We start from the raw sequence: 23977 nt of genomic DNA, 5'->3' as shown, positions 1-23977 counted from the left end.
AGAGAAGACCTGGCTTCAGGTTTTCATGGGCTTTTGGATAAGAGGCCCTTAGGGATCCTTCTGGTCCAAAATCAGGCTTTCCCTTATCCCTGCATCATCACAGGCAGCCTCAAAGCATATGAGATACAGGGAAAAGGCTTCTGGGGCAAAGGCTGTTGCTTCTAGGCAGCATTTACAAAATCTGTGCCTATAAATCGGAACGAAGATCTAGCAACTTGCAAGCCTGGGAGATCGCAAATTCCCTAGCAGGGAAGATTGGCGATGGGGTCTGCAGCAGCTTCTGGGGTTTGGCAGGTGCCAGCCCTGCCAACTGCTGGTGCTGGTCATGGGGCTGGCTGGCAGGGCTGTGCCAACTGCTTGCTGAAAAGAAAAAGATCTTCCCAGGCAGTCCAAATGCTGCAACCTGTTTAAACTAGCCGGTAGGGTAAACGTTCGGTGTTTCTCCTCTGCATAATTTATTCTATTTATAAAGTATCATCATAATTGTTATTAATTTTTGCACCACTGAATCTGGATTTGCTTAGCATAGGGAGCAGCGTAGAGCTATGTAGGGCACTTGAAGGCCTGTCCGTCCCCATTCACGAAAATCTTACACAACCTCTCTGGATTCTGGAATTTCAGCAGGCATCGCCACACACTTCCAAGCATGTTTTTTTTAGAGACATATGGACTAGGATCTTGCTGATTTAAAAAAATAAAAATAAACAAAAGCTGAGGTCCTTGGGAAGCTAAATTCCCATGTTTTGTGCTCTCCCCTGCCCTTTCAGCTGAATGATTCCAGAGAACGGGGATCTGGAAGTTGTCACACTGCTTGCTTTTGCTGCAGGGACATCAGCTCTCGACAACTTTCAGGGGGGTCCGTATCTAAGCTCCAACACTAGAGAGAAGGTCCGGGTGCAACAGCGTGTCTGGAAGTCCTGGCCAAGGTCGACACATACCCACAGACTCGAGCTTGTGTGAGGCAGTCGTACCGCAAGTTCGGATCTACGGGTTTATGGCAACCGGCAAAACCACAGCAGGAGCTGGGTGGACTATTGCCTGGAGGAGCTGAAGAGGCCTGCAGCGCAGGGCAGAAAAACCTGCAAGGCTGTGGAAGAAAAAGAAAAACACTGGGATTTGTGGGAGAGAGGGAAAGAGGAGAGAAGGAAGAATAAAGTGAGTTTCTTCAACACAATAACTAGATGTTACTTATAGCTGGAATTGCTCTGCAGTATACGTGTTAAATACTATGAATAACAGTTATATTCACAATTGGCAAATAGAGAAATTGTAGTATTTCTTCTTTTTAACCTTTCTCTACTTTCTCTTCTCTCTCATCTCTTTTTCTTTTGAGATTGGGTTTCTTGTGTGATCTTTGATGGCTTTCTTAGTAGTATTCACTAGATGTACGTCTTAACGTCTAAAAAATTATATTTGTGATAAATGAAGACATGTACGGGGGGCTGACAGAGAGAAGAGGAAGGGGGCTGTATGAGAGGCAGGTCAGAGTGGCTTTTCTCGGGGGGGGGGACTAAGGAAGGGGGAGCTCTCTCAGGTGGGAGGTGGGAGGATTCAACTCTCTGTATGTGTGAAGATTAAGATAAAACAGTGACTGAGCGCTACATAGGTATATTTATAATTTCGTGCTTCATGAGGATCGTGTGAGGATTATTATTAATGTATTTTTCTTTTTTTTGTCAGTTTTTTCCAGTTTGATGTATTGTTTTTTATTGTTCTCTTTAGTTTAGTTTAGTTTGAATTTGATGGTATATTAGGTTGGAACCTTTAATAAAACTGAATTTTTTTAAAAAAATAAAAATAATTAATTTAGTTTCTTGTAAGCCTATGATCTGAAGGCATAGAACACAGCAACAGTAATGAAGCTAAGCAGGTGTGGTTCTGGTCTCTACCTGACAGAAGGCCCCGACTGGGAATCTGAAGTCTGCTGCCATGAGTTCTGTGAAATAAAGGCTGGCTATTGTAATAAGATGATCCACTGGAAAAGTCCCACTGCCAAGGTGCTGATCAGAGCACATGTCCAATAGCTATTGTCTACCACTGCCAGATAAGGCCACCAGGGCCCACTAGCATTAAGAGTGTCTGAAAAGGCAGGCCACCAGGCAACACTTTGCAAAGAACCTGCCATCCTCATGGGAGAACTAAGAGCATATCCCAGGCCAGCTGTGAATTCATGGCCTCAGTCCAGTATACCTCCACCTCCATCGTTCTGCCCGGACACTGAGGTCCAGCGCCGAGGGCCTTCTGGCAGTTCCCTCACTGCAAGAAGTCAAGTTACAGGGAACCAGGCAGAGGGCCTTCTCGGTAGTGGCACCCACCCTGTGGAATGCCCTCCCACCAGGTGTCAAAGAGAAAAATAACTACCAAACTTTTAGAAGACATCTGAAGGCAGCCCTGTTTGGGAAGCTTTTAATGTTTAATAGGTTATTGTATTTTAGTGTTTTGTTGGAAGCCGCCCAGAGTGGCTGGGGAAACCCAGCCAGATGGGCGGGGTATAAATAATAAATTATTATTATTATTATTATTATTATTATTATTATTCACCACCATGCAGTCTTGGAACCGGCTCTCATAGTGGTGGATGCACAACTATGGACATGCTGTTCGGATGCCTGATTATCATCTTCCAAAGCAACTACAGTGGTACCTTGGTTCTTGAACATAATCCGTTCCAGGAGTCCCTTTGACTCCCAAAACTGTTCAAAAACCAAGGTGCGGCTTCCAATTGGCTGCAGGAGCTTCCTGCACTCAATTGGAAGCTGCATCGGACTTTTGGCTTCTGAAAAATGTTCGAAAACCGGAGCATTTACTTTGGGGTTTTTGGCGTTTGGGAGCCAAAACGTTCCAAAACGGAGCCATTCAAGACCCAAAGTTTGACTGTACTCTATTCCCAACTTAAGAATGGAAAGCAAAATGCTGGTGGATGACAAGAGAGGTTTAAAGATGCTCTCAAGGCAAATCTAAAAAACATAATTCAGAAACACTGGCCTGCAAGCGCTTGAACTGGAGAATAGCCTCTACTGAAGTCGTTGTGGACTTTGAAGAAGCAAAAATTCAGGATGAAAGGGAGAAATGAGCTAAGAGGAAGGCACGTTTGGCAAATCCTCACCGTAATCATCTCCTGCCTGGAGACCTACGTGCCCACTGTGGAAGGACGTGTGGATCCAGAATTAGCTTTCACAGTCAATTACGGACACACCGTTAAGACCGTGTTCATGGAAGACCCTCAGCTATGAGTGACCGCCAAAGACAATGTGCAACTGACTTGGGTTATGCTCTTAGTTCTCCCAGTGGCATGACAAGTCTCTCTCTCTCTCCCACTTATTCTTCTTCAAACGGCCCACACTGTCTTTTGAACAAAGAGGGTGTCCCCCCGCCCCGCCCCCGGTGCTTCTGCTAGTTTATTTCTGGCTGGTGAGCCTGTTCTATGGACCGTCCTGCAGAAGCTGGTGACAAAGAGAAAGGATGGTTGTCACAGGACAAAATGCAAGAGGGTAGCGGCAGTGGGTTAAAGAGAGGAATTTCAGAGAAAATGCACAAGGGGGAGCTCTTTCGCCACCAGCATTTTGCTACGGTATTGTAATTTTAACCAGATGATAACGTAACATGTTTTATCTCAACACCTTACTATGCTTCAAAATAATAAAATAATCTAATGTGATGCTAGAGGTAGTTGCTGAGCAGTGTTTAGGCTTAATATTTATGTGTGTAACCCAAATGAAACGTCATTTTACACACACAAACACAGTCTAGGAGTCTGAGCTAAAAAATGCCAATCTTATGGCATTAGACACATTAAGGTGATCTGTACAAACTTGATTTCAATCACCTTGGGGTTGTTGGTTTTTTTTGTTGGCGGGAGGGAGAAGGAACAAGGAATGCAGTTCCTGGAATTTTATTTACTTATTTTAATCAGCAGTATTAAGTGGGCCCAAGCTGGGCAACAAGGGTGTTGTTAGGGGGTAGCCAGGGGGGCCTGAGGCTTTTGTTCCTTCCCACTGCACCCTTTTAAACATTAAAAAAACCCGCATGCACACACGTTTTGCTTACAGAATGGATTTCCCTACCTCCTTGGTCAGAGGTGGTATATTCCTAATTAGCGGATTCTGGAAACTATAGGAGGGGAGAGTGCTGTTGAGCTCAGTTCCATCTTGCATGCTTGCATGTGGATATCTAGTTGGGAATAGATGCTGGATTAGACGGGCCTTTGGCCTGATCCAGCACGCTCTTTCCCAAATCAGCATCTTTCTTTCTTTTTTTGGCAAAAATAAGATAAATATGTGTCCTGGTCCTGGGATTCTGAATCCTTTAAGGACCTAGGATTCTGCTGGTTGGGTTTCCCTGCCCCTCCCCAAACCAGATTACCTGTTGCTGGAAGAAGAGCCATGAATCTGAGTTGGAGTGGCAGCTTGAGCCGTGCGCAGCCTGGAGTACATAACAGCAGGCCTTGATCATTTGAGTGCTAAGGTAGGATGCAATTCTAGAGACAGGAAGCTGAGCTCAATAAACTGTGGCCTGCCCTAAGTTCCCAGCACATCCATGGCCGGGCAAGGGAATTTTAACTTAGTTCATCCCTGTACGAGTCATCCATTCTGTTGAAACCTGGCCTGGACAATCCAGAGGGTTCACACTGCAGGCTGGTAGGGAGAAAGTGAAACTGGGAGTTTTAAAAGCACCGGTTGAGCCTTTCTCGCACTGGCTCACTTGCACCAAGAAGTCAGGTTACGGAAACAGGAACGTACCCTGAACCATAGTGTAGCTTGAGTTCTTTTGACAAAGTCCCCCATGGTATTCCGGTGGAGAAGGTGGTAAAATGTGGGCTGGAACTGCTAGGCAGATTTGCAAGATGGTTGACTGACCCAACCCAAAGATCGCTATCTAATGGTTCCTTATCATTCTGGGAGAAAGTGACAAGTGGGGTGCTGCAGGGTCCTGTCCTGAGCCCATCGTTCAACAGCTTTGTAAATGACTTGGATGAAGGAACTGCTCATCAAATCTGTCGGTGACACCAAACTGGGAGGGGTAGCCGCAGAAGACAGAATCAGAATTCAAATAGACCTTAACTGATTGGAGAATTGGGCCCAAGCTAAGAAAACAAATTTCAATAGGGACAAATGTAAGGTTCTGCACTTAGGCAGGAAGAACCAGATGCACACATATAAGATGGGGGGGGGGGGGTCATCTGGCTTACCAGCAATACATGTGAATAGGATCTAGGGGTCTTGGCGGACATCACAGTGACTCGACAGTTGTGATGCAGCAGCAATAAAAGTTAATGTGTTTACGGTGACCATCTTGCGAGCCGCCACAGGGCTTCCGAATGGAAATTGTGCTCCTTCTGCACTGCTGTGCAACACTACTAAATATGCAGAATGAAGGGGGAAGGGACACTAGGGAGTGAGGGTGTGTACACACCATAAGTTTAAAGCACCCGCCCACCAAAAGAATCCTGTGCTTTAAACGTGCTTTGAGGTCACAACCCCCACCATAGATTTAAAGCACATGGCTTCCCCCAAATAATCATGGGAAGCGTAGTATTCCTCCCTGCAGACTTACAAATCCCAGCACCCTTGACAAACTACAGTTCCCGGGATTCTTTGGGGAAAACCATGTGCTTTAAATGTATGGCACAGATCTGCAAACCGGACACTCCCATGCAGCTTGGGTGAGGGCATCAAACACTTCAAATTGACCTCTCTCTGCACAGATAGATGCTTAGCGCACGGGCGGGGTACCCTAGCCTCTTAGCCACTTTATGGATTCTGGTCCCCTCTCCCCAGCCAAAGCTGCTTCCAGCTGCTCCAAACATAAATGTTTCTGCAGCGGAATTGTGAATAGAAGCCTCGCCCGGTTCTTTTCAGAACAAAATAACGATTTTTCAAAATAAAAGCGCTGACTCACTGCAGAGTGTAAGAGGAAACCGTGAATCAACTCAAAATATGAAAGCAACTCAACCCAGATTTGCAGGGAGGGCCCGGAAGAGCAGAAGGAAAGGCTGATTATGCTCATCACCACGCGTTGCTGTACAAAGACTCTTCAGAATGACGGTGCCAGTCATGTCACAGAGGTGTTGAAGTGGGTGGCTCGCGACAGCAAGAGCCGGTCTAAGTTATTTGGGTGCCTGAGGCTGAACATTCAAAAGGCAAATCCCTCCTCCTGATTAGAATGTCCTCTAGGAAATTCTCCTGTGCATGGTTTGCTGAAATGAATGGGCGTTTCTCCAGCTCAGAGGCAAGACATAAGAACCCTGGGGAGGGATGGTTGGGCAATCCTTTGGTGTTAAGCAGCACTAAACCTTACACCCCTCCCGCCCTTTGAAAAGTGGAGAAAGAATGGGAGGGTTAGGCAGGAAGGGTAGGGTGCAATGACAGCCTCTCACAAGGGGTCACCACGCTTGGGGGTCTGCGAGGGGCATAGTACGATCACCAGCTACTTTAAATTCTTCGAACGGGTGGTAAGAGACAGAAAGCACGAGCCACATATCCTCCTCTCCCTATAAATAAAGGAGGTGGCGTCTATTTCTCACACAGGACAAAGTACATCTGCCTAAAGCAGAGGGCAGAACACTCATGTCCCTGTAAGGGCAGAGATGGAGAACCTGAGGCCCAGGCACTCAACATCTGCCTGACTGCTGGAAGTCTCACCCTCTCAACAAGCCGTACCCCAACCCCGAGCCTGCTTCACACACTAAACACTGCTGCCTGACTGACAAGGCCTCTTTCTTGTCTGGATGGGGTGTGCGCGTTTGTGTAGGAACCAGCCTGCAGCAGAAAGGTAAAATTTGCCTATGTTTCTCTGCTTGTTCCCCCGACCCTGCCCAATGTGGCCCTTGGAAGGCTGTCCAGGGGAAAATTTGGCCCTCTGGCTGGAAAAAGGTTCCTCACCCCCTGGCACAGGAGACATGCACCTCATTCGCCTCTTGACACCACTGGTGGGGAGAGGAAGTGCTTCGCTCTAGATGCTTCCTTGCAATTACTGAAGCAGCCCTGATAAAGATGCTAAAGGTTGGGGCTTTCTAGCGGAGTCAAGATAAGGAAGATGCGTAGAGGCAACTGTCTGGTGGCCAAGAAGAAAGCCAGGGCAAACTACTAACAATGCACAGGATCTGAACAATCTAAGTTCATTATCTCTGGGCAGCAATGAACTCATTGGGCCGTCTCAGGGAAGTCATCGCTGTCCCAAGTTATAGCTCCCAATCTGCAAAATGGGAACATCAGCAGCAAAGCTGAGGTGAGAGCAAACAAGATCAGAACGGCAGAATACTTCTTTTTGTTGTCCTTTTAAATGTGCAAATTGCTTGTGAAATGATGTTTACCAATGAGGGGAAATAATGTTCATTTAACAGTCTTACCTCTAGGGGTTGTCTTCCCTCATTTCTCTTCAGTGGGGCTCAGAAATGGGTTCTCTGGTTCTTAGTCTAGAAAAAAAGAGAGAAAAGTTTTTCTCTTTGTTTAAGGAGACCGTACAAACCGAATAAAGCAAAGCTGAGTTTAGCGGATTCTGAGTGCATTTGTAATTTAATCACTTTGAGTTCCCAGGTGGTGGGGAATACTTGAACCCCCAATTTTAATGGGCTTATTCTTTCGTAGAAAATAAGAAGCACAAGGGAAACAAACTTCTCTAGAAAAAAAAAACCTTCTGTTCCCCTTAATTCTTTTTGTCTTTTGTTCATTTGCATAACACGCTTCTTCCAGTGAGCTCAGGGTAAGTTACACCGGGTTGTTGCATGTAACCTTGCAAGCTAGGTTAGGATCAGTGAGTGATAAGCCCATTTCCTACATCCAAAATCCAACATGCAACACCCCAGTGTGTGTGTGTGTGTGTGTGTGTGTGAGAGAGAGAGAGAGAGAGAGAGAGAGAGACAGACTCTGTCCATGTTCAGAGGCACCCTCCTCCAACCAGGAGGAAAAAGGAGAGAGGTCTAGTTAATTATATAAATGCTAAGTCCTGTAGACTTAAGAGGCAAGCAGGTATATTTGAATAACAGGTCTATCTATTGTTTCGGGTTATCTTTGTCTTGACAGATGCTTCAAAAGTAGGCCTTGATGCAAAAATCTTCTCTGAGGTACAAGTCCAAGAAATGTGCTCATCAGTTCCTGGTGCCCTGCAAAGGCTCCATTTCGCAGGTTCCAGTTGCTTCAGCCGAAACTTCGCCTGAGGAGTTCGTTTTAAAATTCGTCAGGGGGCGGGGAGGGAAGCCAAACAAATTTTGCTCCAACTGACAAATAATTATCTGGGCGGTTCTACGCATCCTTAGGCTGTTGCCAGGCGTCACCTAAATCAAAATTCATGGGGTATTTTAGATGTTCTTCCTTGGGCGAAACATCGTAAGGAATTTCAAGAGAAGCCACAGGAAATTTAGAAATATGGGAAATGGCCTTATAATGAGATAGACCATTGTTCCATCCAGCTCAGTACTGCCCACAATGGCTGGGAGCAGGGATCTCTCCAAGCCCTACACTGGAATATTGATCAAGTTAATTATAATTTTGGAGGGAGGGGGGAGGCCTTCATAATCCCTATCTATGGTCTGCACTCTGGAAAAGTTACACCAGGATTGAAGACTGACAGGGGCATTACAGGCCCTTCCTGAGAAATCCAAAAGGAGTTTTTAATTCTGCCATCGCCTCTCCTGCGTTAGAAACTGGAAAGGTGGTTTCCTTTCGTGGTTCAGAATGAAATGGATCTTTGCAGCGTCGTGAAAACCAGATATATTAGCTATATTAAACTAGGTACCCATTAAACTAGCCCCATCTTCTGAGTGAAACCCTCACCCCACAAGTTCACCATCCCTGCTCTCCCATAGAAGACAAGGCTCCTTCTGTTCAGGTCAGCCTCCCCCCAAAAATCCTGGCAACTGTTGTGTGTTAAGGGCGCTGGGAATTTTAACTCTGGGAGGGGTAAACTACAGTTCCCAGGATTCTTTGCGGGGATGCTTTAAATGTATAGAGTGTATGGAGCCCTAATACGTAGAGGCACCTTCCTCGTACAGCCCAAGGCACTGTGCCGCTTGAGACAAAGGACAAGATGGCAACCTCTCTCCTTTCCGGGTACAAAAGTAGTACCAGAGGGCAACAGGCTAGCTTAAGAGGCATAGAGCAGACCGCATGATGCATGCAGCTCTGCCCTCCAGTATCTCACCACTGATACCACCCGCCCGCATCTGCCGCCTGAGGCAGCCGCCCCACTCTGCCTAATGGCAGGGCCAGGCCTGGTCGCGAATCTCTCTGGCTGCAAGAGACGACGGCAGAAATGAAAGGATGAAGGGAGTGCAAGGAGAAGATGGGTGTGTAAAGGAGGAAATAAATCCCAGGCATGCTCCCCCCACCACTGTCGCCATCTCCCCCTAAACATTTAATATCTCTCTCTCTCTCTCTCTGTGTTTTTTAAAATGGGGAACAAGGGTGGAGTGATGGACCTACAGACCATGCACCGGGACTCACCCTGAGGTGCTGTGCTGGAATGGGAGGGGGGCTGCAGTGGCAGAGAAGAGCGAGCCTCGGAATATCTATTAGATGGGCATCTTGTGCCAAGATACACAGGGGGTGGGAAATAAAACGACAGAGAGGGCCAAGCATGAGGTGGGAGAAGCCGGCGGACAGCTGTGGCGGCGGCATGGAGAACAAGAGGAAGGCGAAAAGCAAAAAGACCGAGGCAGACAATGGAGAAGAAAGATAGGGACGTGCAGGCAGGGAGGAATACTCAGATCTGGGCACGGTGCCACCTCCCTGGCCCCCCCCCCGCCGTCCCTCAGGCGGCACCGTCAACACAGGAGGGTCCTGGGATGGAGAGGGGTATGTTATGTGGCTAGGGGTCTGGCTGGAAAGAAAGAAGGGCACCGCTATGGGGCTGGGCGGGGGGAGATGATCGTGGTGGGGGGAGAACAGGGGCAAGCCAGACAGCAACAGAGGACAGAGGGATGAAAAGATCAGACAGAGGTGTGAGAGAAGGATGGTGAAAACAGCCGAGGAGGTAGAGATGGAGTGTGGGAGCAGAAAGGGGGGGGTCATGTTGGCACCAGTCGCACATTCATAAATAGTAGACAGAAGGGGAAGAATGGAAAAGGGTGACCCACCCCTCTCTTGCACCCCACACCACTGTGGGCGGGCAGTTCCCCAGGGGTTGTCTGGATAACTCTCTTCCCAGTTTGGCAGCTAGGCTGGCACAGCCGGGCGCATCACCATGGTTACCTGCTGCCATTGTCTGGCCTTTGGGTCAGTGCCCGTCTCCCATTCTCTCCCCCCCCCGCCACTTCCCTTCCCTTCCTGTCTCGCTCTCTCGCTCTGGCCTCTAATGAATTCACATCACGCTGTATTGCGGTACACTATGCCAACTTGCCCGCCAGCAGGCTGGCCCCCGGAGTGCCAGGCAGCCAGCCCTCCTCCGCCCCCACCCGCCTGCCTGCGAGGCCTTCCCTGCTCGCCAACCTGGCCTCAAAATGCCAGGAACCTGCCGCCCTCCCCCCCCCGGCTTCGCAACCGCCAACCCTCCCCAGCTATATCATTACCTGCCACCATCTCCTGTGCCAACCCTTAAGCGCCAATTGGAGAGGCCCTCCCCGTGCCATCTATCTTCCTTTCCTTTCTTCCAGTTCAACGCCCACCCTTCAGATTGCCAGCTGCTCTGGAGTACCAGTCTGCTGACCCAACCTTCCCGACCCCACCCCCCAGCTGCCACTCCACGCAGCAACTTGTCTCCCTAAGTGCAGCGAATATTCACCCTGCGTGGTGCCCTCCTCACTTGCCAGGGCCCAACCACAGCTATTCCAGGTTGGAATCCAAAGCTCTCCTGATCTACCAACCCATCACCCACCCGCTTCCAGACACTCACAGCCACCAAATGCCCCTCCTCCCCATATTCCTCTGTCCCAGCTTCCAAATGACCCGTGCTGGCCATTTTGCGGGGAGGGCAGTAGAGACAATGGCAGCAGAGAGCAGCCTGGGTTTTTGGGGTGGGGTGGGGAGTGTAAGAGAAAGGGATTAGGCTTTGGGCCTAAAATTCCTCAAAGCAAGTGAGGGGGAGTAGGGAGCTTGCAGAGGGGGTGGGGGGACCAAGGGTTGCTGTGTAGTTTATAATTTTTTGTGGAATATTCTTTTTTTGAAAAGCACGAGCGCAGAAGGCCACTGCCTCCTTTGTCTTGATGCTACACCCCCAAAATTGACCAGCGGTGGGTCTTTTGCCCTCTTGCTCTCTCCCCCCACTGCCCCCCCCACTCACTTTTGCACTTTCCTTGTGAACCAAAGGCCCAGAGCATGCACATGCGCATGCACACACCCTCTCCTCATGAAAACCTTCTTGGGGAGGGAGAAGTTGATTCCTTATCTATTCATGAGAGCCAAGGGGTGGAGGAGCTGGCACACCACGATGCGACCCCACCCTGCCCTCTGCAGCGGGCATTTGAACCCAGCTCCACACTGTGCCCTCGTCCTTGTGACCCCCACACGCTGCTGCTTGACCCGACTCCGCCACCGCTCCTTCTAAAGACTCCGCCTGACCTGCCTCTCTCTCTCTCTCTCCCCCCTTGCCACTTTCCCCATTTCTTCTCTGTCTCCGTCTCCCTCACCCTTTAATGAAAGTGAAACGGCGGTCTGGCTGCCAAGGGAACCTGGGTTTCCTAGCAACGGCCGCCTAGGCCTTGGCATCGTGCCAATCCACCCTCCCTGTGCCGATCCATCGCCCATGGCACCCGCCAGCCCCCTTCTTAGTCCTGCGCATACAGCTTCCATCAATGCTACAAGTCTCTCTCTCTCCCTCCCTCCCTCTCTTTTTCAACCCTGACCCACTGCAGCCTCCCCCACCCAACCACCTCTTGCTATTCCTCCCCACCGAACTGGAGTGGGGCTGCTGAGGGGCAACGCTCCCATCCTACACTGTCTTGGATAACCCTTTCTTCTTTTTTCGCCCCTGTTGTGGTTTGAAAACGAAACACACACACACACCACCGGTTTTAGATGCAGACAAACGGGAGCTGAGCAAATGCAGCAAACGCAGAAGGAGGTGTCTGAACGAGATCCTGAGGCTTTGCACTTCCCCTATCGCTGCTGCCGCCACACCGCTTTTTGCTCCCAAGCCCTACAGCCAGGCCAGATCAGATTCCCAGGGAACCACAGAACTCCAGGCACCCCCGCTCCTTACCTAACTCTGCGGCGATCTTCCAGCCCAGAGCCTGATGGGGGAAATTCCTGAAAGGCCTTCAGTCCTGTTACACAACTGCACTGCGGCCAATTTTTTTTTTAAAAAAAACCGAGCCTGGGGGAGCTCAGGCGAACGTTCGGGGTGTGCACGGAGGGGCTGCGGGCCCAAACCCCGGGGGTGAGCCAGAATAACCAAAGGAGGCTGCTGGCATTTGCAGTACCTGCCTGTGGGGATCTGCAGTTGTGGATTAAGATCCCCTCTGAGGGTGAAGGATCCGCGAGGCCACGCACCAAAATTATGGGGCGAATAAGGGAGAGCATCGAAGGGCTCAGGATGCAACGGCGGTGGTCTCCGGGCTTTAGCCCAGCTAACCCTTAAGCAGTTTGTGCCTTGGCATTCCTAGATCAGAGGAAGAAGCAGGACTTGGCGTTTGCTGCGACCGCCACAGCACAAACTGTGCCCGGGCACAATGTGGTCCACGCATTTTGGCCCACCTATCGCCTCCTTTTTGTCTGGTACGGCAGAAGAACGGTCAACGTGGCCCTTTGGGCTGCAGTATCTACCTGGGGCTCACTACAGTAAAGATAAACCGAGGAACTGCAGGCATGACCCGCTCGCTTCCCCGCCTGCGGGACCCCCTTCCTCAAACAAAGCGCCGCCATTATGCTCCACCCTCGTTTGCCAAGCCAAGCCTCTCAGTGTCCCAACCCGATGGGGACGCCCCTCAATCTCAACCCGCCGCCCCACAGCTATCCCGAAACAAAACTTTTTTTTCCTTTCCCAAAATTGGCATACACAGGGGGAATAAAAAAAGCAAAGTCTTTAGCACGACGCCTCACCCGGCTCGGGACGGGTTCGCCTCCAGGGACACGGTCTTCGGGGTTCAAGCGGGGGGATGCCCTGAGCTGGGGGTGGGGTGGGGGACAAAAGCGAGAAAGGGTGCAGGTTACAGAGCGAAGGAGAAAGAAAATGGAGGGGTTTGGCTGGCACCGAGGGCGAGAGGGACGAGAGGCCGGGAACTCTGCCAGGGTGTGCCAAGCTGAGGTAGATCGTGCCTGAGGCTTGGAGCAGGGTGGGAGAGGAGATTGCAGAGGGTGCCGGGGCACAGTGGCCGAGGGGAGCTGGGAGGGAGCTGGGGGTGCTTTGCTGGGAGAATGAGTGAGCGCTCAGTGCCAGTGGAGGGGGGAAGAGAAAGAGAGAAAGGAGGAGGGAGAGCGGGAGAGAGCAAAGGAGAGAGGGACGCTGGGAAAAAAAAAACAGAGCTCTGGGCCACGATCCAACAGCCATGGTTAACTCTCTCCTCCCACCCCGACTGACTCAGCCCAGCTCGGCAGGAACCTTCGTGCCTCTGAGTAGGGGCACCCATGGCTGGCCTGGGGCCACCAGCCCCAAACCGAGACTTAGGGCTGCTCTCCACAGCTTCTTCTCCTTGCACACAGCCTCAGCCAAACAGAGCTGGCTCTTCCTGGTGCATTTCTTCTGTCCGAATCCAACTGCCCCTATGACCGGCAAAGGAGTCCATTTCCCCGGCTCGTTTAGGGGGTGCATAGACAGCGGCGGTTTGTAGACTTCCCAGACTTGGGGCACATATTTAACCCCAGGCTTGAACATGAAACCCATCTTATCTCACTGTCTCCCCACTCTCTTGGACTTTCTCCTGCTTCCATCCTCATGCAGCCCAGCCAGGACTCGCTGCACTAGCCGCCGAGGCACGAGTGACCAGCAGCGGCAGCCATTTTAGATTTCTCTCCCACCTCCTGCAGCTCTCTCCTCCCTCACCCCAAGCCATTTCGCGCCCCTGCTTCTTTCCTGGCGATCGGAGCAAAGCAGAAAACAAGTAAGCGCTGCCGGCTCCAAGACTTTGGAGCCCACAAGAAAGCTGTGCTTTCTGAGCTCCTCTTAACTCCGAAGAGGTAGGATGTGCCAGTGGGGAATTCTCATACATGAGGTTGGCCCTGCTAGACTAAGTAACATAAGCAGCTGCTTTATTCGGAGCCAGACCATTAGTCTAACTAGCTCAGTATCGTCTACACAGATTGCCAGAGGCTCTCCAGGTAGGCAGTGATTCCCAGCCCAACCTGGAGATGCTGGGAATTGAACCGACAACCTTCTAAATGCCAGTCAGATGCTCTATCGCGGAGCTATGGCAGGATACAGCTTCCGGCAGTGGCCAACCAACTGCATCGGGGTAGCCTATGGGCAGGAATGACTGCTGACTGCCCCCCAGCAACTGCTAATGCCTCCTGTCCACAAAGCCCCCTCCCCCAGCCATGCTGCCTTTGAATGCGGCAGCTTCATTCAGCCACTAAGGCTAATAGTCATCCATACACCTCCCTCCCTCCATGAACAAGTCTAATTCTCTTTGAGTGCCATCAAAGCTTGTGGCCGTCGCCGCATCCTGCGACAGAAAATGCTATATATTAATTATGCACACTGTTGTGTGCATGTGTGTGTGTCTATAAGGAGTACTTTAAAAAATTAGGTCCTGAATCTCATACCCTCCAACATTTCTCTGATGAAACCAGGGACGTTCTGTTCAATAACAGTACAGTCGTACCTGGGTTGTTGAACGCCTTGGTACTCAGACGTTTTGGCTCCTGAATGCCACAAACCCAGAAGTGAGTGTTCCAGTTTACAAACATTCTTTGGAAGCTGAATGTTAGACAGGGCTTCTGTGGCTTCCGATTGGCTGCAGGAGCTTCCTGCAGTAGTCGTTTTATTACTTATATTCCACCCATCTGACTGGGTTTCCGCAGCCCCTCTAGGCGGCTTCCAACATATATCAAAACATAATAAAACATTTAATTTTTTTTTAAAAAAAACTTCCCCAGTCAGGGCTGCCTTCAGATGTCTTCTAAAGGTTGCATAGCTACTTATCTCCTTGGGTCAGGAGTCACATAGCTCCATACCCTGCAACATCTCTCCGGTGAAAATAGGGACGTCCTAAGGAAAAGCGGGACATTCCGGGATCAAATCAGAAACCGGGACGGCTTCTCTAAATCTGGGAGCGTCCCTGGAAAATAGGGACACTTGGAAGGTCTGGAACAGGGGCCAGCAAACTTTTTCTGCAGGGGGACGGTCCACTGTCCCTCAGACCTTGTGGGGGGTCGGACTATACAGTATTTTTTGGGGGGGGATGAACGAATTCCTATGCCCCACAAATAACCCAGAGATGCATTTTAAATAAAAGCACACATTCTACTCATGTAAAAACACGCTGATTTTCGGACTGTCTGCGGGCCGGATTGAGAAGGCAATTGGGCCACATCCAGCCCCCGGGCCTTAGGTTGCCTAACCCTGGTCTGGAATCTACCACCGGTCAAAGTGATCCCATGTGTTATGAGAAAGACGGGGAGAAACATTTACCTCTCCTCCGCCTTATGTATAATTTAAAAACCTCACACCTGGTCTTCCTGGATGCTCTGTAGAAGGTAAGGATCCTGGGCACTTTTGGGGGCTGTGGTGCCACTGGCCTTGAGGCTCCAGTCTCTCCTGATCTCGCCATGCCCTGATTGCCATCTATTGCAACTCACTTCATGAAGATCACAATCGAATTGCTAGTCACAACCCCCAGGGTGTCACCAGTGGTTTATAGGGGCATCTTCAGAAGAGGATTGGGGCAGGATACCAGGGCACAGAGAGGGAAGGAGGACCAGCTGGACTGTCCCCTCTCCACCTCTCCGCCCCCCAAACCATCTACCACCAAATGCCCTGTGGGAAGGATCCCAATGACTTCTTTTGTTTCGATGTCGTTTGTTCTGATTTTACGGTGCTGCCTGTAAGCTGCGCCTTGGAAGGATTTGCATCCTGAAAGATGGGATATAAATAATTATAGCAAGTAAACAGCGGTCTCAGATGTGCTTACTTAGCATTCCCTAACTTCACAGCAAGCCATGCACATCCCCAAACAAATACCTCATCCGTCTACATGGCAGATACAGGAAATTGCAGATTATGCACTGCTGGCAGAGACAATGTAGAGCTACTGTTGCATGAAACCCTACCAAGCTACATTGGCCCTGCACTTCCAAGTGCTGCTTCCCACACGTCCTGTTTTACAGTAAAGCACTTAGCATGGAGTGCAGGATGCTCCCATTTAGGCAAGTCAAGGCACTTCTTTCTTGCATAGGAAGAATCATCCTCCCATTTGCATGCAGGGAAGTTTTTCCTCCTCTATTGAGGCTGTTTGGTGCTAATTTTAAGGCCTTCCTATCTTTCTTCAATGGGAAACTTTGACAGAAAGGACCAGAAAGAGGGTCCCTAAGAGCCAACGAGGTCCCCATGAGTTGGATATGTGTTCAAATCCTAATTTAGCTGCATGCATCCTTGGGTAAGACACATCCTTTTGGGTGCTCTCCCCTGAATGCAATCTATACACCCGAGTCCATGCTTACTGCAAAATAGCGTGGGTCAGCTGCATACCAGTTGTATTCCAATACTCAACGAGGTGTGGGATCCACACCACAGCGCGGCATGATTGCCAGGCATGAGGCAGAATCAGAGCCGGCAGCAGGTCATCCCATGACTAGGGATGTAAAAAGGCATTGTTTTTCATTCTGCCTTATATTCATTACAGCTCTGTTTCCGTCCCACTGCAGTTCACCCTCCGCCAAAAACTACATTATTCATTTTGCTGCCCACTGTGGCAAAATTACATTACGTATGCAATTTATGTAATTATGTAAATTATGTTGTCATTACGCTATTCCACCCCATTCATTTCGATGCAAAGGAAACACAATGCAAATGGTTCAACAGGGGATGTAATCAAGTACAGTGGTACCTCGGTTTAAGAACAGCCCTGTTTACGAACTATTCGGTATAAAAACTCTGCAAAACTGGAAGTAGTGTTCCGGTTAGCAAACTTTACCTCGGTCTACGAACGGAAGCCCAATGGTGGAAGGGCACAGGTAGCGGGAGGCCTCAGTAGGGAAAGCATGCCTCAGTTTAAGAATGGCTTTGGTTTAAGAACGTACTTCCGGAATGGATTAAGTTCGTAAACTGAGGTACCACTGTATGTGTTGTTTGGGGACTGAAAGCAACAACAGCAATGAATACCGATTGTATTTGCTGGAATAATTTCCGCTCCAGACATCATCATCATCATCATCATTACTTCAATTTATATACCACCCTTTATCAAAATATCTCAGGATGTTATACAACCTTTGAAACATGTTACAAAACATCAATGACAAAAACATAATAAAAACATAATAAAAAGCAAACTTATAGACAGCATAATAGTAAAATAATCATAAAAATAACAGTCCTCACCCCCCCCACATTTTTACAGTCCATACAGTGGAAGGCCTGGGTAAAGAGGAATGCTTTTGCCTGGTGTCTAAAGGCATGTAATGAGGGTGTCAGGTGAGCCTCTCTGGGGAGAGCATTCCACAGTCAGGGAGCCATGGGAAGAATAAGCAAATATTTGCAATTTTCATCCCAGTTTCCATTTTCATCAGAATTCTCCAAGACCCCTACAATATTCCTGATTTTATGAGCTGCAATACCATTCCCTTTTCAATTTTTGCTTCAATGGAGCGGCAACGCCAGCAGCGAGCACACACAGAATTCCCATTTCCCCAATGTGGAAAGGGTTCTGCTATATTCCTGCAAATTCCCACGTAGCGTCCTTGGCATTTCGAGTTTAATTGTTTTATTCAAAGCAAGTTTCCAGCTCTTGTGTTTGCATGAGAAGCTTGAACACGTGGCACGAACCCAGTGAATCTTGGGGCAAAGGAATAAACCAGAAAGAACGGACGCATGTGGACTGATGCTGTGCAACTTCTTAAACCTTTCTGTGCAAGGGCAAGAGGTACTTGTGGCTTCACTACACCCTCGTTGGTTGTTGTGTTCTGGCATCGTCAATGAGAACTCAGTTCAGCTACTTAAAGAATGGGTAAGTCATTTCTCCACATCTTAAGGAGTTATTCTATTATGGCTTCCGGTAATCATAAGTATTCCATTCTGAGTGGCGCTCCTCTGCAATCTGAACATGTCCGTGCTTCACCACTTCCTCAGAAATGGATGCTGCCGGCAACTCAGGGGTAGACCACATGCTTCTGTGTGCATCGTATCCCAAGTTTAGTCTCTGGTTTACAAGGAACGCAAGCACCAGGGATATAAGAAGGAGCTTGATATGAAGCCTCAGAGAGCTACTGCCAGTCAGAGACAATGCCAAGCAAGTTGGACAAGCCTGCTGACAAACACAAAGCAGTGTTGCGTGTTTGCATGCATTAGAAGATGTGTGCAGGATGCATGCCTGCAGTTCATCCAAATACTGTTAGGACCAAGTGGTTGTTTGGGCAGCAGGACTGTGGGTGGCCATATTTACAGAGTGTTGAGTCAAACTGAAAGGAAGTGCCCACGTGGGCACTGTGGAAATATACCTGGGAGTAGAATGACCTGCGACAGCCATTGCAAGCAGATATCCGGCCCGGAAACGCACAGCCTCCTTGCCTTACAGGAAAGTTAGTGTGAGCGTAGAAAAAGCAAGAAACAACATTTCACGCAAAAGGTGCATACAGTGGTACCTCGGGTTAAGTACTTAATTGGTTCCGGAGGTCCGTTCTTAACCTGAAACTGTTCTTAACCTGAAGCACCACTTTAGCTAATGAGGCCTCCTGCTGCTGCCGGGCCACGGAGCATGATTTCTGTTCTTATCCTGAAGCAAAGTTCTTAACCTGAAGCACTATTTCTGGGTTAGCAGAGTCTGTAACCTGAAGCGTATGTAACCTGAAGCATATGTAACCCGAGATACCACTGTACTGCCATAGCATGGAGTCTACACCATGGATTCAAATTGGTTAAACAGCCATTGCCTGCTGTCTAATTTTGCTTTACGCTACCCCCACGGTTGCAATTTTGCTACAGGCACCCTCAGCATTCTCTCAAAATTCAAAATGTGCCCACTGGCCCAAAAGGGCTGGAGACCCCTGATCTTTGGGTAACATTCAGCTAAACCCTTGTGGTAACTGGGAGCCAGAGCAAAGATACCCACTGGAGCAACTGAGTGACTTTGCCACCCTCTCCCTCCCTAGAGCCAGTGTGGTGTAGTGGTTAAGAGTGATAGACTCGTAATCTGGGGAACTGCGTTCGCGTCTCTGCTCCTCCACATGCAGCTGCTGGGTGACCTTGGGCCAGTCACACTTCTCTGAAGTCTCTCAGCCCCACTCACCTCACAGAGTGTTTGTTGTGGGGGAGGAAGGGAAAGGAGAATGTTAGCCGCTTTGAGACTCCTTCGGGTAGTGATAAAGCGGGATATCAAATCCAAACTCTTCACTGTCCCCCCTAGGTTGGCGAAACCCATGGAACGAATTTGTGGGGTGCATGGGGGGAAGAAGAGAAGGGTCACATCCCGTTAAGAGGAGGTTGTTCACTGGCGCAGAGCGATGCTTGGTGCTACGCTGCACACAAGCCTGTATCACATGCCAAGTTAGGAATGCAATCTTTGGCCGGGGTAAGATTCCGAACTAGGCCACAGTTTGCCAGAAATCTCCCTGCCTTTTCAAAAATGTACCAATCATTTCTCTCTTCGTAGCAGATGAGAAAGCCTGGCTTTTTCAAAATGGGAGGCAGGATTGACTATGACCGAGAAGTTCAACTGAGAAAAAAATCCCAGGTGCCTAGTTTCTAAGGCACTGAAATATGTGATGTTGTTGCCTAGGAATCTGAAATATTTTTCAACAGTCGTGCCTCAGATGCCAGTAGTTTCACGGGGCACAATCCAACAGTAACTTATTTTGAGCCAGTCCCGCTGAATTTAATGAAAGCACATCTGGGTCTATTTCCAGAGTAGCACACTTACTTAAAAGCGACGTATGCCCCAAAATCTCTTTAGACCAAGTCAGATATAAGGTTGGAAAAGGAATGTTGGGATGGGTGCAAATAAGGACATTAGGGTACTTATATTGGGGAACTAGGGTACTTATATTGTAGATTAATTTATAATCATTTTAATTTGTTCTGAACTGAAAATTACGATTTGCTTCATCACAGAATACACTAAACCCCTTATTATAGCCATTTACCTCAAGCCAAAATTTATGAAACCCGCAAGTGCTGGGAACCTCAAATTTAAATGTCTTAAGCCAACCTCCTAGCTGCAGAGTAAGACAAACTGAGGCTGTGGATTCTGAGAATGCACATATCCAAACACAGAAATTTCTCCACTGGTACCAATAATCTATCATAATTTCTCTTTCCCTGTAATTGCAAGCAGGTACTGCACTTTTTTGTGCTGACGCAAGGGCTTTCGTCCCATCCTACAGTTTCTTCAAGTTTGCTTCAGTAGCACATGCTGTCAGAAATATATTACAAGGGGATTGCATTTCCATACTTCTGCTCCACCTGTATGGTGGATCATAAATATACTGTAGTCAGATACTGTAGCAATCTCTATCTCTGATCTTTTTTCCGCACTTGGAAAAAGGAGGTCCAATTGAGACTGAATTGTTTCCAGAATGGGCACAGGCACTGCATGGCCTCAGGTCCATTCTAGAAACAGCATATAATTTGTGGGGAGATGACCAGAGGTCTCTAGGATAGAGAGGCAACTGATCCTTTGAGGGTGTAAGGCAAGTTTTGGTGCGACCTGTGATATCTTCGAGTAGTGCTAGCCCATAAATGACATGCACAAAGGCATATTGTGCAGCGCAAATTTCTTGCTCTGTTAAAACTTTTCAGAGCAGTACAGCAGGTACAGGGACTGTATGGGTGTAGGATACAACTCTCCTCTTTCTTGACACTTGGCCATGCTGACTGGGGCTGATGGGAGTTGGCCACAGGTTCCCTACCCCCTGTACAACTTAGTTCTACTTATCCTTCTCTGGTGGTTTATTTTTCCTGGTGCCACTGTAGCCCTGGCAAGGCCCTTAACACTGCCATTGGCTCAGCTTCATAGAATCATAGAGTTGGAAGGCACCACCCTTGAAAGATCTAGTCCAGTGTTTCCCAAACCTGGGACTACAAGTTCCATCACCTTTTACCACTGGTCCTGCTAGCTAGGGATGATGGGAGTTGTAGTCCAAAAAAGAGCTGGAGAACCAAGTTTGGGAAACCCTGATCTAGTCCAATCCCTGGCAATGCAGGAATCATTAGTCTAATGTTGGGCTCAAACCCATGGCCCTGAGATTGAGAGTTGCGTGTTCTACCGATTTAGCTATCCACTGAAGTAGCAGAGATCTCCACCTCTCCCACTAAATATCCACAGACTACTCTTAAATCAGAGATAGGGAACAGCCTTCAGACATCCATCAATCCCAGCTGCCATGGCTGATGGTTAGAGATGATGGGAGCTGTAATCCATTTTAGCACTTTGGCCAGTGGTGGGGGGGGCAGTTTAACATGAAAGTTAACAGATCATAAAAAGCATCAGACTTTATCAAAATATACTCTGACTTTAGGAAAAGTGAAGAAATGCTTTACACCATCCTTCCTCCTGGCCACTGATCCTCACGGCCAGTTACGCATTGCCAACAAAGAAGATCTGCATCACCAAAAAAAGAGAGGGCAGTAATTTGCACAGAATTTGCATATGGCGATTTGTATGTATAGATGTAATGAACAGAAACACATCTCAACATAGCGGAGAAGACACCAGGTGACTTGTGTGCCTTCTCAATCTTCAGACCAGGTGCTGTTCATTGCTGATGCACAACTTCAAGGCTCCTGTTATCCCCTTTTATGGTCCCTTATGTTTAATCCCAACCTGGATTAGAGAGCCCTCAAACAGAGGTCACCTTCAAATAGAGGAACGTCCTCTGAGAGGCCTTCAAAATAAAGGGCTCTCCTCTGCAACGCGGAACATATGGCCAGTCTATCTCTAACCGTTTTTGGCCTTCTTTTTAAATTCCTCGTTCACGTTATGTTTATCTGTCTCTTTGGCGATCTTCACTCTGGTTGAGTCACAGACCAACAGAGAACCTGAAGGTCTTTTTTAAATTGAAAACCCTCAGCCAAAGGCAAAATTCTCAGTAATCTGCACCCCACCAAATGTGAAGTCTGCTTAAATATAAACCAATGATGCATTCACTGTTTGAGTTCAGCTGCGTGGACCAGTTTGATGACTGTACCTACCTGTGCCAAAGAGGTGATTCAGAAGGAGATAGAGGACTGTAGGCACACATGCTCCCCCAGAGGCATCCGCAAGATTATAAGAAAGCTTCCACACCAGAGTGTCTTAGTATTATGCAGTCATTGCTCTTCCGCAGTCAGATGGAAGTGAAATTAAAATTATGGTTCCACATAAAAGCTACTTTTCCAACTAACACTAACTATTTTAACGTGTATTTCACATTTTTAAAACATAGAGGTTTTATTCACAATCAAGGAGTGCACAAATACCATTCAATAAATAAATAAAGTAATATCCTGTAACACTTGTCCCTCCATAGTAGAAATGAATAATGGCACAGTATAGAGAAACATATGGTGCACTGCAGGTCTCTACTCCCATTCATCCCCATTTTCTTCTCATCTGCAAAGACATGCACACAAACTGCATCAACCTCCATGCATTTTGTTTCCTTTCAAAAACAGAAACTTTTGCACTTGTTTATCTACAACCAAATTGTAACACAGCAAGTGTTTTTATTGTCCTTCTGCCCTGTGTGTGTACACACTCTCTCTCTCACACACAGGCACATTCACTCTATACATTGGGAAGAATTATAATATATATGAATTTCACAGATGGCAAGTACAAGTTGCTTAAGAGGCAGTGACAGTAGTAGGGGACCACATTGCAGAAAAGGTAATATAGGAGCAAGACTATATCTGGGAAAACATGGGAATGTAATGGTTTGGGAGCACCACTGTCTGGATTCTCCAGAATAACCAAGTGAGTGAACTGTGACAATTTCAAAGAAAACAGTTAGTGGAAGCAGCCTATGTTTCTGGCACAAGGTAGACCAACTTCTGTACCAAAAAGCAGATCAGTACGAAAACAATGAGTTTAGGATATATTTGCAGAATTCATCCTGCATCTCCTAGTCACAAAGGGCTATGAAAGGCACAAAAGCCTTCTGAGATTTCATCTCAAATTTCCATACATGTCAACTGTCCTTGCTTGCCAGAAACTGTCTATATTCTTTGCTACCACTCCTGGTAAATCACTATTCCTATTTTGCGCTGGGGGGGGGCGGTATTAAAGCTTTCTTAGGATGGGCTGCTAGAATTGCAGTTCTTCAACGTTTAAGTTCCTCCCCAAAGTCTCTAGAAGGTGCATTTCTGTGATGGATGTATATTCACCCTTGTGCACATGCATAAAAATGCATGCACACGCTACAAAGAACAAATCCTGGCATTTTACATACTGCAGATGGTGACATATGTTTTCAGATTGTGATGGCATATTATCAGACAATCAGGTCTCCCCCTACCAATATATCTGCAACCAAAAGAACAAAGAACATATTGATTCTAAACCGGCAAAGGACAGGCTACCTACTGCACAGTAAATGAATGCAGCAATGCAGAATGAATGATGCTCAAAAGCTGATCTCTGGTAGAATAGGGGTGTCACAGGCCTATTTTCATCTGTGCAGTGTTGGAGGGCATGAACTTTACTGGACATTGCCCACATACCTTGGAGCACACCTTCACAACCTCAGGGGCTAGTAACTTGCTTTTACTGTTAAATGAAAAACTAAGGTCCTTGGTATGCTGTCATTTATGCCCCCAGAAACGATTTCCGTGCTTGAAGGGGGTCACTGCAGAAACAGGGGATATACAAATTAACCTAATCTATCTATGGAATATTATAGTGTGCAACAAGCGAAAAAGGGAGCAAAAAAATTCCTTCTAACTCAAGCAAACAAACCAATGCCAGATAGAAATGGTA

General features: G+C 48.0%; 1 long non-coding RNA gene across 3 annotated transcripts in view; it reads right to left on the bottom strand.

The window, feature by feature from the left end:
- Positions 1 to 23977, bottom strand: part of LOC310769171 — a 45279-nt gene that overhangs the window by 6814 nt on the left and 14488 nt on the right. Inside the window, exons 1-3 of one of the 3 annotated variants that reach the window (XR_014551481.1) lie at positions 12972 to 12991; positions 7349 to 7414; positions 939 to 1109 (exon numbers count right to left, since the gene is read on the bottom strand). This is a non-coding gene — a long non-coding RNA (uncharacterized lncRNA). Of the gene's footprint in view, positions 1 to 938; positions 1110 to 7348; positions 7415 to 10504; positions 10589 to 12971; positions 12992 to 23977 lie in introns of those variants that run through there. The other 2 variants (XR_014551482.1, XR_014551480.1) reach the window with 2 other exon arrangements.

Source organism: Podarcis filfolensis (assembly GCF_964270895.1).
Source record: "Podarcis filfolensis genome assembly, chromosome: 8".
NCBI classification, from domain to species: domain Eukaryota; kingdom Metazoa; phylum Chordata; class Lepidosauria; order Squamata; family Lacertidae; genus Podarcis; species Podarcis filfolensis.
This window is presented reverse-complemented; position numbering and strand designations above follow the sequence as displayed.